The 14,038-nt window shown below is 32.4% G+C and overlaps 1 protein-coding gene across 3 annotated transcripts in view; it reads right to left on the bottom strand.

Moving 5' to 3' along the window:
- Positions 1–13,647, bottom strand: part of LOC127852740 (uncharacterized) — a 110,317-nt gene extending 96,670 nt beyond the window's left edge. For 2 of the 3 annotated variants that reach the window (XM_052386694.1, XM_052386697.1), the window contains exon 1: positions 13,380–13,646. The gene's annotated coding sequence lies outside the window, so the exon portion shown is untranslated. Of the gene's footprint in view, positions 1–13,379 lie in introns of all 3 variants that reach the window. The other variant, XM_052386696.1, reaches the window with a different exon arrangement.
- Positions 13,648–14,038: the final 391 nt, after the last annotated feature.

The raw sequence follows: 14,038 nt of genomic DNA, 5'->3' as shown, positions 1-14,038 counted from the left end.
AAAGTTACTGTCTAGAAACGTCTAAGGGAGAACAAAATGTTAATCGTTAACTTAAGGCAATATGAAATTTTAACATACATACTACCATGTGGATAAAACTAACTTAAGTGCACTTAAATCATTTTAACATAAGCCTTATTCAAAGTAAAAAATAAAATATGAAGCCCTTACCTTGTAAAGGAATTATTGTATCTGGTTTATATCAACAGGAAACACAAACTATTGTGCTAATGGGTAATTAGATAGGGAGAAATATGACTTTATCGGTGTTTATGTTGATAAAAGACACTGTTCTCCCACTATGATGGTAAAATAATATAATTGTTTCAACACCTTTCTCATTGAAAGTTCTTACTTATGGAAAGAAGATGTTTTTAAAGAAAACTACTTTTACAATATAAGGTAAGATTTTTAGGTATTATATTTGTGTGTAAAAAGCTGTCTTTTATAATTAAAATACTAAAATGTTTCAAATTTGGACTTAAAAGGCAGGAATAATTTAATGCTTATCCTTTTTAGATTTTGCAGTAATTAATTTTATACGTGTATTACAGGTATATGTCTCTCTGACTTCAGTGCCATTTGATATGTTCACTATAGACAGGCTTTATTGCAGATGTATACTTTTATGGTTATAGCATTCAAGCAGTTCATTACACATTGAAAGTTTGAAAAAACATGTTAAAAGCTGTGCATCTATTAACTTATTTTCAAATGAACGTTTAACATGCCAAAGTTGTGCTTATATTTTTACAAAGAGATCATATCAACGTCAGAAGAACGTCTCATGTTCAAACATAACGGCATAGGGTGTTACGACTGATCAGATTCGACGTTTCACTTTTAACGTGAAGAATGCGGAAAACCTAATTGGTAAATATTCCAGTGATCATAAATTGGAGAAATGGTAGGTGTGCGAAAATGAGACCTCCTTAAAATAAGTGAATCCACACTATGACGTCATTGGAATGTGCGTTTAATAATGTCAATCTTTATGTTTAAAAGTATAAACTGGTGGACAAAACTTGTCATAGTGTGCGCATCGTTATAACAATTTTTCTAATGATTTATGATAAACACATGTTTTGTGGATATTCTGAAGACATAGAATATTTTAATCATTGTTCTTATACATGTATGTTTACTGATGTGAATAACATAATATCTTCAAATTTTTCATTGAAAATAAAGAAGTGAAACTCCAGGTACTGGAGCAGTTGCCAAATAGTACAACACAGCACAATACAAAACAACATAAACATATATAAGAATAAAGCTTGGGTCACCGCCTTGGAACGGTCAACCTCACACTTGGCCCAGCAATATTCATGATACATATAAGTGTGAATAAAATTTAACCTCATAGCATTGCAACTCAAATTAAACAATAATAAAAGGAAACCAAAACGCATTCATTTTAATTACCATTTAATTACTCAATGGAAGGGAAGAGACCAGAGCAACAAAGTTACAACCTTTTGAGGAACGATGAAATAAAATTACGAACAAGTGTCAACTACATCCCTTATTTTTAGAAAAAAAAGATTTGAGAATATAGCAAACCAACTTTTATTTGAATAACATTAATCTTTACTCAAATTAAAATATATAAGGCGTAGATTAAGACTAAACCCATACATGCCAGAGTAGGTAAGCAGCTAGAAATTCTCGCATGATTTCTTGGCTTCCTCAACTGACTTTTTTCTCCTGGCAGTATTTGATGTAACATTATGCAGTCAATTTGTTTACTGAAAATGACGAACACATATTTTATAGAAAATGTTTAAAGATATATTCATGTTCTGTAATCAAATCCCTTATCTGTAAAACACGGCAACAATTTTTCCCAATACATGTTGCAAACTGACACAGATTGAGCAACATTTAAAGGACACGTTCTTGACCGTTCTTGTTGATGCCCTGTGTTAGTGTCATTTTTTTACAGATTAAGATGGAACAATATTACATTAATTGGTTAAAAAGTTCGCAATTTATTTTAACAAATATTATTAAAGCGATACTAAACGATTTTTGTATGTGTTAAATTGTAATATATTGATTAAAATATGTTACAATAACGCAAAATAGGCAAGAAAAAATATAAATTGAAGACGAATTTCATAAAATGCAGCAAAGACAAATAAGCGTCCCGAGCCGATTGTGACGAATATATTTCGTACATATTTTCCTACAATTCCCGAAGCATTCATCTTTTTATTAGGTTTGAAGTTAGTGTTCGAGTGTCGTATGAATATATATCGTTGCAGGAAATTAAAATGATCCGTAAAACACAATTTAGATTCACATCGTACATGCATGATATACATGCTGACGAACTCGTCTGTACAGACATTGTCGATTTCAGAATTAAATATCAGGCTTATTTCGCATTTTTCGACACATGTCCTTTTTAACTTTTATTTTAATTTATATTGAAATATATGTATAATAAGTTTTTACACGTTTTATATAAATTCATAAATATTTGACAAAATCGTACAGTCTCGGTTTCAAACGGAAATAATACAGTTTATGGAATGACATAAAATAAATATTTAACAAAGATACGCATGTCTATTAAAACATGCCTACTTAAAACAATATACAGATTAAAAAAACAGTAAAAGCATATTACGATACCATAAAATATGTACTGCTATATATTTGTATAATTTGTAGTTACCGGTATACGTCTGTTTTTGTTTAATTTAAATTTGTTGCTGTATTAATTTCTTTTAGTTACATCACTGACTTATGTCAGTCAACCTTCTCACAAAATATGTGAACAAGTCCCTTCAAAATGTTACACTTTCTTCCTTCCATGACCATCCCAGCCCATATGAAAATAAAAATGACCCACAGGTCAGTACAGGGGCAAGGTGGGGGCCATCCTTAACATGGTGAGAAGAGGCAGAATGAAAAAAAAACAATGAACAATTATTCAAAGCAAAGATAAATATATCAATATGCTTAAATGTATTTTGAAACAAATATAACTAGTTAATATCAAATGATTGAGAATAAACTAAATTTATACAGGCATGTTTGCATTCATATTTAGATGTACAGTGGCATAGAGATGACATTTACTCCTCTTTTTTATAAACTGCACTCCTCTTTTTTCTATCTCGTTCCCACGACATACTAACTAGAGGGAACGAGTTAACTATGTCGTGGGAATGATTTATTAAGTCGAGAGAACGAGATACAAAAAAGGGTAGTGCAAAACTAAATAAATGAAGAGTGCAATCGTTATGAAAAAAGAGCAGTGCATTAAATAAAGGAACGTGCATTAAACACTTTACTGCACCGCTCTTTGTTTCGTTGCACTCCTCTTTTATTTTGTTTTGCACTCTTTTTTTCTATCTCGATCGTTCCCTTAACTTAGTAAGTTGTCCCACAACATAGCTTACTCGTTCCCACGAGTTAGTAAGTCGTTCCCTTGAGATAGTTAAAATGCTCTCTTCTTTTGTTTAATGCACCCCTCATATATTTACTGCACCGCTCTTTTTTGATTGAACGCCTCTTTCATTTAGTTGTGCACTCCTGTTTTTTTTCTATATTGTCCCCTGGACTTAGCTGACTGTTCCCTCGAGTTCGAGTTAATAGGTCGTTCTCTCAAGTAAGTATGTCGTTGGAACGAGATAGAAAAAAAGAGGAGTGCAATGTAAAACAAGAGGAGTTTTTAACAAAAAGGAGTGAATGTCTCCTATATTCCACCGTACTACTGATGATCAATACATGTATCTTACTGGAACGTTTTGAACAACTTTGATAGAGGATCACCCATTGATCATTTATGTGAAGGTTTTTCGAATCTTCCAAGTGATTGAAGTGGAGATTTGAAGCTGATTGTAGACAACATAAAGAGAAGCCAATAACCGCGTTAGCTAACTCTCAGTAGAGGACCAAAATACAAGATGTAAGGCAAATACTAAAGCACAGAAGATTTAACAGTATGCAGTCGATAAAATTGTGATCAACCTTCAACTTAGGTAAAACTCGGTTAATCTCTTCATTTTGTTATACAAATTATTTGAACCTCGTTTTGTGACCAGCTTTTACCACTGCATTCACATTTAAACAACTGCTGTAGAGAATCACTTTGCATTTACAACAGAGGCATCAATTTATATAACATAATTGACAAGGCGGTTCAGAATATAATAAGTTATAAGTAGTTTTTGGTCTATCGATGTGTTTCAAAGGATGTTGCCCCTGGAGTGCGGAATGTAAAGACTCCAGGATCATAATTAACAAGGATGTTAGTTAATATATATAATATGAAACCTATTGGCATTGCATTTAGAATGCGCTGATGTTGAATATTATGTTGATATTTATAAAAACTATATAACCCATGCGACCCTAAACCATTCAGGCTATATTTCATTTGACTAAGTTAAAACAATCAAATCAAATATAGTGTTCATAAGCTTTTTCTTATATTTGGCATGGTAACCTAAGTTTTGAATACACTTTACTTAGATTCCATCTTTGTTGTGATATTGTGATGATACAAATTCTTACCAAATGTGATCAACATTTAGTCATAAGGGTAGCTTCTACAGTTGTTACAACTTTAGCAGAACCTTTAACCTGTTGACCAGGTTTTTGATATCAATTTCGCCCAAATTTTACTTTGATTTAAATTTTGTCGAGATAAACATTTTTACTTTTATATTTTATTTGGCCTTAACCGCATCGGAGTTTGCTTTATTATATCTGTACTGTAACTTTGCTCTACTTTGCTGTCGGTGTCATGAACTGTAAAGAAATCCTTGTAGGTCCCGCCTTTGATGACATGAAAGTATTAAACTTTGCATGTTTTTTTGATTTACCCAGACAAATGGGCATGAGTTAATTAGAAGCGAATTAATAATTGTCTTCGTGAGGTAATCACCAACGGTTTGGAGTTCCGATGAATAGGAATTAATTACAATATAAAGAAGTGAAACTCCAGCTGCTGGAGAAGTATTGAATTCTCATTAAAAACAAATAGTTGGTACTTTATTTAAGGCATGTGGCCGATTGCCCAAACAGTACAAAACAGTACAATACAGCACAATACAAACAAACATAAACACAAAATATGAATAAAACTGGGGTCACCGCCTTGGAACGGTCAATGCAAAGCATTGGGGGTTTAAACCGGTTATAGAGCGCTCAACCTCACACTTGGCCCAGCAATATTCATAATACATTTAAGTGTAAATAAAATTTAACGTCATAGCTTTGTAACTCAAATCAAACAATAATAAAAGGGAATTAAAACGCATTCAATTGAAATTACAATTTAGTTAATCAATGGTATTGAAGATACAAGAGCAACAGAGTTACAACTTTTTGACGAACGATAAAATGAAACTACAAACAAGTGTCAACTACATTCCTTCTTTTTAGAAAAAGATTAAAGAATATAGCGTCATTAAGTTAATATTTCAGATAATCATCGCGCAAATACAGGAAGAAGCAGCAATAATGGGTGTAAAAATTCCATATTACATTGTTTGGTTGTTTATGTGACTGCTAAAAATTAAATAAATAATAATTAAATAAAAAAGAAACGCCTATCAGAGAGAAAATATAAATAAAATTGAACGTTATAAACCCAAGCATCAGAATAACAAACCGTTGGTTATTACCTGAACAAACAACGAAAGCTATATATAATTTTAAATCTAACATGATTGTTTATACATAATATGCCCTTTTTCCACAAAAAATACATACATTTGTTTTCATGACGACAACACACTTAAATTATAATAACTTTTGTCAGGTTCATTAAGATTATTTGAGGAAATTACATTCAATAAAAATATTAAGTTAATCATGCAAAATGTGTACCAAGTAAACAGGTTTGGTAACTTATGTATGAACCTTTTACTACTTAAATGTGGTTTCACTGGGCCGAATGCAGAAATGATATGTTTGTCAAACGTCTCCTATATCACATATTTAAGGAGGCACATTTTACTGAACTGAACATTTGGGAATTCTTGAATTACCATGACAACAGAGGGCTCTCTTTCTTCTTTTGTTAAGTAAAAGTACGACGCTCAATTTATTTGAAAAAAAAATCCCACAAATTTCAAAATTGTGAGAAATTTAGTCACAAACTCCTCAAAATGTTACAAAAAAATATTCACATACTTGTAGAAATTGTAAAATGATGATTTTTATGCATAGGTATAGTAAAATATTTTCATTGGCTGGACACTTTTGCTTTCAAAAAATAAAATCATACATCATATGAGCAAGTAAATTCTGACAGGTTTAACTGTATCTTCCATGATCCATAGTCAATACTTTTGACAAACATTAAAATGTTTGTCTATGTGATTTTTGTTGTGTGGCTAGACACATTAGTTATACATTGAATTTTAGTTCTAGTGTGAGAAATGTAAGCCATATAATTTTTCCAAGTTTAAAACCTTTGTCAATTACAATTGTGCCATGTCACATGCACGTAGGATTCCCTATAAATCATACATATTAACAATATTTGATATTAAAATGCATTTCAATCTATTTGAAAAGAAATTATTCAAGCTTTGAAGAAAATTTACACATATAAACGGATAAGAATACGAAAATCTACTCCAAATTGCTGCCCTTGCCTCGCTCTCTGCCAGTACTACATTACTCAAGTGTTTTCACTTTCGTACCATGATCTTTCTGATTCAAGGTTTTTCCGTTGTAAAAGTGCATGCTTAAATCTTACTGTGATATCTTTAAAGTGACTCTTCATTCAAACAAATCTGGATCCCCATGCTGACTTTTTAAACAAAGGATCTCAAGTTTTACTATACAATTTACTGACAGTCCAATGCACTGGTGTGTTTTTTTAGCCGAACTAACGTTACAACACTGGTTTCACCAGTTTTATACTTGTAATTCCCTAACAACAAGCAAATTCGTTGAATTGATATCCCCCTTCTCCTCATTTATATATAGACACCTATGAAGTTTCATGTTAAAAAACTTAAATAGTTTCTGAGATATAGCTCTAAAAAGTTTGTGACAGACAGACGGATTAATAGTACTTTGAATATAAAATGTCTGTTAAAGTTAAAGTTTTGTAAAATAGTGTGGATATATTAGATTTGTGAAATGCTTGCATCAAAACTGTTAGATGGCTGACCCAGGCCACACGCAAAGAAGGAAAAAAGCCCTACGACATTTACAGGTTTTGATAGCAGAATAACTCCATAATGTATTGCAGTATAACCACATGATTTGTCGCAAAATAACCTTTAATTTCAAACTCTGTCTACATAAAATAGGTAAGGGTGGTGGAAGAATGATAATTAATTAAAGCAAATTAAAAATGATTCTGTAAATTGCAGTGGAATTGTAAACTTGTTAAAATCCACTTTATACTGCAATTTGAACCAAAATGTTTGCTCATGCCATTTTAATAATGCAAAAGGAAATTATTGCTTATTTTGAGGTATAAAAACCATTGAAAACACATGATAACAAATTTATATGCAGAAATATGCAAGTACTATACTGCCATAGATGATCTTGGAGATAACAAAGCACATGTATGTATTCTATATGATTAAACTATATATGTCAGTCAATTACAAATAGTTTGCAAAGTATCTTGTGGAGCTTGCTTAAAATTGTATAATAAGTATACGAACTGAATGTTCTAAAAACAAACCTCTTTAACTTTAACCATTGATGGGTTTTCATACTCAAGATTCTTTTTCCAATTATATAATCACAATGATGGTATTGTTAAGTTGAGTGTGTCTTTCAAAAATCACTTTAAGTTTTAATTAAACATTTCGCATTATGAATAAAATCTTCCTTGTTGAGCAGAACACTTCTAGTTATTACCTAGTGGTTGAAGTATGCATTCATGCCTCTGTATTGAACCACTTGAGAACAATCTACCATTCATCCTCCTCCCGTCTGAATGTAAAATTATTAAAATTGTTTTTGGAAGAGAGCATAACAAAATTGCCAACTACATTTTTTTATAGATTAAACAATGTCTAGCATTAATATTTCATGTACAGTAAATTGTGACCTTCAATTGTTCGCGTAAAATCTACTTAAGTTTACATGGAAGGCAGATTGTTTGCGTGAAATCTACTAATGTTGACATGGGAGGAAGATGCAAATAGCATGAACATACAAAAAACATGAACATGTGCGCAATTATATCTGCCATCAATTTTCTCGCTGCATACAAGTATGGAATGGAATCTAGGTCAAAACCTCTGGATAAGACAGCTACAGTAAAACAAGAAGGTCAACACACACCCTTGTTGACTGTGAGTACTTAAATAGTGGATGGCTTGAAATAGCAATGAATAAAAATTGCATCCGTTTTCTGAATTAGTGGCTCTTGACTGACTTCATAGAAATATATGTTGAATGATATTAAGCACAAATCTTTCCCCACTGACATGTCTTGATAAAGATACATAATTATGTATATTGGGCACCTATAATACATATTTCCATGTGAGATGGTAGGGTGTTGATTGTGAAATTCTGTCTAAAAAAGGACTTTTAAAAACACATGATGAGACAGCGTACTTTGCACAAGAAACATATTTTAAGATACGATGTATAGATCAGGATTGTTAAGTCAGTAATTAGTCACTAGCCTTAAAGGGGCAGTCAACCAGATTGACGAACAAAGAAAAGTTCTAAAATACCGTTCTAACTCTAACCCTGCGAGTAACTCGCAGACTGTTAAGAGTTTTTATGCTGTTCGCTGCCAATCAGTATCTAAGGGTTGAAAATGAGGCCTTTACAACTTGCATCTTGTTAAATAGGAATTTAATTTAATAGTATTTTGTAAGAGACTTCACATGTGTACAAATATGAATCTAAGTGAAAAAGGGTTAAACAAGAGATTGGACTCTGCATTAGTCTGAGCCAAATGTAGATCAGCGTCAACAGCAACATGAGGTAAGGTTAGAGTGGGTGTGTTGATACTGTTTAAGGACAACATCCATGCAAGTATGAAAGCTTTGTAGGAAACATAATTGATATTCTTTGGAATGTGCCATTTTGTGTTAATCATGTAGAGATGGAAGGATGAATCAATCATTATATAACACTCAGTCAGTCAATGCCGGGGCATACACAATATTTTCGGATTGGGTCTACTTTTTCATATATTACTGTAAGTACCACATACACTTTGGTGTCACAATCAAGATCAACGGAAATAACTACTTGGGAGGAGCAGCAAGCAGATCTGGTAAACGAAAGGGCATACTTAAATATTGACTGTGAAGGACCGATAGTTAAGTATTGCTATTATGAACATCATAGTTCATAGATACAATAACAACCAAATTAAACACGATAAGAGTTAACAACTTAACAGATATATCAGATAGTCACTAACAAATTGTCCTATGTATATTTCGCTCCGGATTCGTACAAACATTGCTAATTTTGACCGGAAAACACTAGTTGGACTGCCTTCTATAAAATGTGACTTAAAACCCTTGTATGATGCCAAACTTCCAATTACAGAAGCAAAGAAAAAAGACCTGCTATCACTTTGCTCTGATGAATAATTCCTTCAGAATATGACCAGTATTTCAAGGATATTCCATCTGATAAGACAACTAGGGACAGTCTTCCAGAACCAGATACAATGGAAGAAAGTGAAGATTCAAATGTGGAATAGAAAATCTGAATCTTTACTTTCTTCCATTGTGAAGGTTGGAGACAAACAAGCCCATACTGATTGAAATATATGTATTGTAACATGTGTTTGTCCTGTTAAAATCTAGAATGCAAAAGGAAATAATGATGTACTTCTGTATAATAATATCTCGTATTATGAATATTAATATGAACGTGTGCTAAGTGCACATGTTTCGTTCAGTCTCCCAAAATAGATGCATAGCAAAGGGCTGTTTTGCCTTAAGGGCACTTAGACCTGTATGGCATAGGAAAAGCAGGGTACTATTCTTATGCTAAGTAGCACCAAGTGCACTTAACACAGTGGAACACAGAAAATATATATGTTTTACCTTTATGCCATAATGAAGTAAGTGCTATTTTGAATACATAAGCATTAAATATTGTATGCAATTCTATGATATGTTTATAATGCCATAACAATACTTTTACCTAATATTGTAACATAATATTATGCTAATATTCATATTAAAATAAAAGTTATAGTTTGTCAAACCTTCATTTGCGTTTTTCTCCACTATTTGAAAAATGGACTTATTACGTTCTGGCTCTATCCCCTCGATAAATGGTCACATATCGCCTTTTCGTGTTTATGCGCATGTTCGTCTAAAGCTGAGGTAAAACCTAATTACGCGCAAGAACTCAAAGTATATGTTTAGAACGTCTACAGTGTTTTCAAAATGCATACATGCAGTAAAAACAATAGGCTTTTGAAGAAGTGTCATTGTGAAGTTGATTTTTGGTCGAGCCTAGTTGCTTTCAAGCCATGTGTTGTTGTTTCATTTTTTACTTTTTATTTCAATGTTTTTATAAACTTTACACTATTTGAGTTTCAAAAACACCGTTATGAGGACTAAACACTTTGTCTTAACTAACCCGACCGACAATATACTTTTTATTTTCAAGGCTTACGCTTTTTACCATTTCTGTCACATTCGATCGTATTCACAACATCTACTTTTACTTTATTGAGGGAGATATATAACAAACCGACCTAGAAGATTTCTGTTATTGAACATGCTTATACAAGATTGAAAGAACTCGTGTAATATATTTGTAAAAAAAAAAGTTTTGCCGACATATTCAACCTATTCTTGGAGTTTTTAGTCTAAACAAACAACGTATTTTTAGGAATGGGTAAGAATACTAAAATGTTATTCGAATATTCCTTTTTCATTATTCGAATATTTTCAAATATTCGATTTTTAAACCTTAGATTTAAATGTCAGAGCGTACGACCGTCCGGAGCCACGTTAGTGCCTGATTGCCACAAATAAAACTACCGGTATAAATCGTATCTTATATGCAGCTTTGATAAAAGGATAGATTAATCATTTTTGAAAACGATAATTTTTTATGTTCTTCATTTCCACGTTATGCATTTTATTTTTAAATGATAAAATATATCCGGTAAACATAATATAGAGTGTGGTATTGCAAATTGCTTTAACTTCAAATTAGTTATAATCTACATTGTACATGTATCTAGAACATAAAGCGGGTTTGAAATCAATGCTCTCGAGCCTTAAAAATGATTGTTCTTTGAAACAAATCAAATTGGTAAATATTTAAGTAACTGAATTCTTATAAGAAAACCATGGATTTAATATTTGAATTGAGTAATTAAAATAATTTGCCACTTTAAAGGTAGCGCAAGGTAGCGGTTTTCCTGCGAAATGCTGAACTGAGAAAAACATGTTAATGATTTTCGACAAAAAAAAACAACATGGTGTAACGTAAAAACTCACAGATAACACCATTAAAGAATCTACCACTCACCTGATAACTTCCCGCGTGTTATTAATCATATAATTAAGTGATGGCAGTTGTTATCCAAACCATGTCTGATACACCAAAGTCGCCTGCATTGAAACACAAATGCGACTTTACACTTTATGAAAATGTCTTTGCGTTAAAATCGAATATTCGAATACAGATTTGAATTCGAACACTCGGCAGATTTTCGAATAACGAGTATTCGTTCCCATACCTAGTTTTGTGTACCTAATAACGATTTATTCTAAAGATTCTTTAATAAAATATATTTGATAGTCACTTGGTATATAAACTGTTTTTTTATATTTGACGGTAAAACACTTCCTATTTTTAGAGTTAGATAAGCTGTAGTTTTCCGACTAATATGCGCAGAAAAACATTCAGAGCTTAAAAATGTAATTCTAATTAATTGGCTGACACAACGATTTGGGATTAAAACGAGCTCAGAAGTAGTAAAATGTCTGCGTGGATGTTGGATTAACTACGAGTGTCAAGTTCGAGTTGACGCAACCTACGCACAGATATATGAATGGTTACGAGCATAGCTCAATTACATCCCTTCTATTTTATATGATTTAAGGTGTTCATGCTTCATATTAAATTTTGACTTTTTACCATAAATAAAACGTTTAAATATATAGAAAAAAGAGCACGTGTATTAAATGAGAAAATAATTAAATTGGAAGGACCTTACTTCCAAATGCAGTGTCTACCATTAACCCGCCAGGGAAAGTAAAAACTGCAAAGAGTTTGGAGTCATTACTAGCTAAAGTTTAATTGGCCATTGTCGGTTCGGATACATATTAAATGGATCCCGGGTACTCTAAAGTAAACTTAAATGTACCCCGGATACGGAAAATATACTGAAAAGTACCCGGGAATTATAACGCTAGATTGTCGTTGTCGGCTAATTGTTTCAAATTAATTATATTAGTATTTATGTCAATATTCTGTCAAATGGCCTCTATATTATCCAAACTCCTGCTTAAAAAGCATGTTGAGGCAAGTTTTTGATCACAGAGAATTGTTTTTCGTATTCTGTATGGCGTTTCCGACAGTCTAAATTGGACGATTAGTTAGGATATTTTCATTACCCGGTGCATATTAAAGTAATACCCTTGCCGACAATGGCCAACCTAGCCTAGCTTAAGACACATTAACTTGAAGAACATAATATTCGATATGTTACAATAACTATAGACAATAGAATATTCGACAAGATACCATCATTTATAAACCAATCGTTCTCAATCATTCTATACATAGATGGTGACGTCACTACGTTATTGTCAGTAAGACCGGTGTGTACACAATGATTCTCCATTGCTTGGCGATTGAAGTGCGCACTACTTCATGAAGCTATTTATAGAAATTACACGTATAGCGAATTTTAAAATTCGTTATTGGTAATGTGAAACGTGTTTAATGCGCACAAAGCGTGACAGCGTGCTATATTGACACTAGATAAGCGGTATATTTACGATGTATAAGATAACATGTAATAATACTTGAAACTTTTATTATTAGTATGTTGGGATCCCACACATTCTGTTCATACGGAAATTTTGCAGTGGTTTCCACTTTTCAACAATAAATAGGCTTGCCGTAGCCAGCTATTTTAAGTTTGCCTCTGTAGCTTACTATGTAAATCATCAAAAACTACAACAACGACAAAGCTTAAGTATACGTTTTTCTGTGTCGTTGTCAATAGTTTTTGTCAATATACCGTTATGTTGTCAGCACGAATTACATTACTTTAAATTGTCTGATTAATATATATTAATATATTATATATTAATACGCCCACTCATATAACTATTATTCATCGTTACACAATACATATAAAATCTAATATGCACATTTACGTGAATTAAGGTTTAACTCACTATTAAAAGCACTAAAGTTTAGCTTACCTGTTCTTTTGAATAACTCTGATACTCTGATACAATGCAGATATTCGTTTAGCAGACGATACACTCGATCCAAGCACAACTTACAAATGACGTTCTCATGATTCGTGGCGAGGACGTGTCGGTTTATAGGTTATTTTTAGTTGTTCTCGTGCGCATGACTAAGATCCATATTAATAGCCATATTTCAATTAATCCTGAATATTAATAACCAGGATTTTTCTAACATGCCTGGTAATACCTTCTTTGCATACACCAAAATATATTTTATTTCAAAAATGCCTTTAAACAATAGACATGACGCCGCCTGTCAATCAAGTTCTTATCTAAGAACTGATCTACCAATCAGCGATCGATTAATCGGGCGCGTTAGTTAGCAACGAACTGTCCGCCATTTTCTAGACAAGCTATGTATAGGTTCACTTTTACTTTAGCGAGTTTCTTTTGTTTTCCTCTTAAAATAAGTAGATTAAAAATGGTTAAACGGTGTCGATGGGGACTATGTAACTCGGACAATCAATATCCTGAAAGATTAGTTGGTGACATTTAATTTATATCGTTTCCAAAGCCGAAAAGAGATCTTGAGAAGTGTAAGAGATGTATAAATGCATGCGGTCGTCACCACGAACAACTGAACGTCAACACTGTCAAAGACAATTATA

The sequence above is a fragment of the Dreissena polymorpha genome, chromosome 12 (assembly GCF_020536995.1).
Source record: "Dreissena polymorpha isolate Duluth1 chromosome 12, UMN_Dpol_1.0, whole genome shotgun sequence".
NCBI lineage: Eukaryota > Metazoa > Mollusca > Bivalvia > Myida > Dreissenidae > Dreissena > Dreissena polymorpha.
Note: the sequence above shows the minus strand (reverse complement) of the source record. Positions and strands in the feature narration are given on the sequence as shown.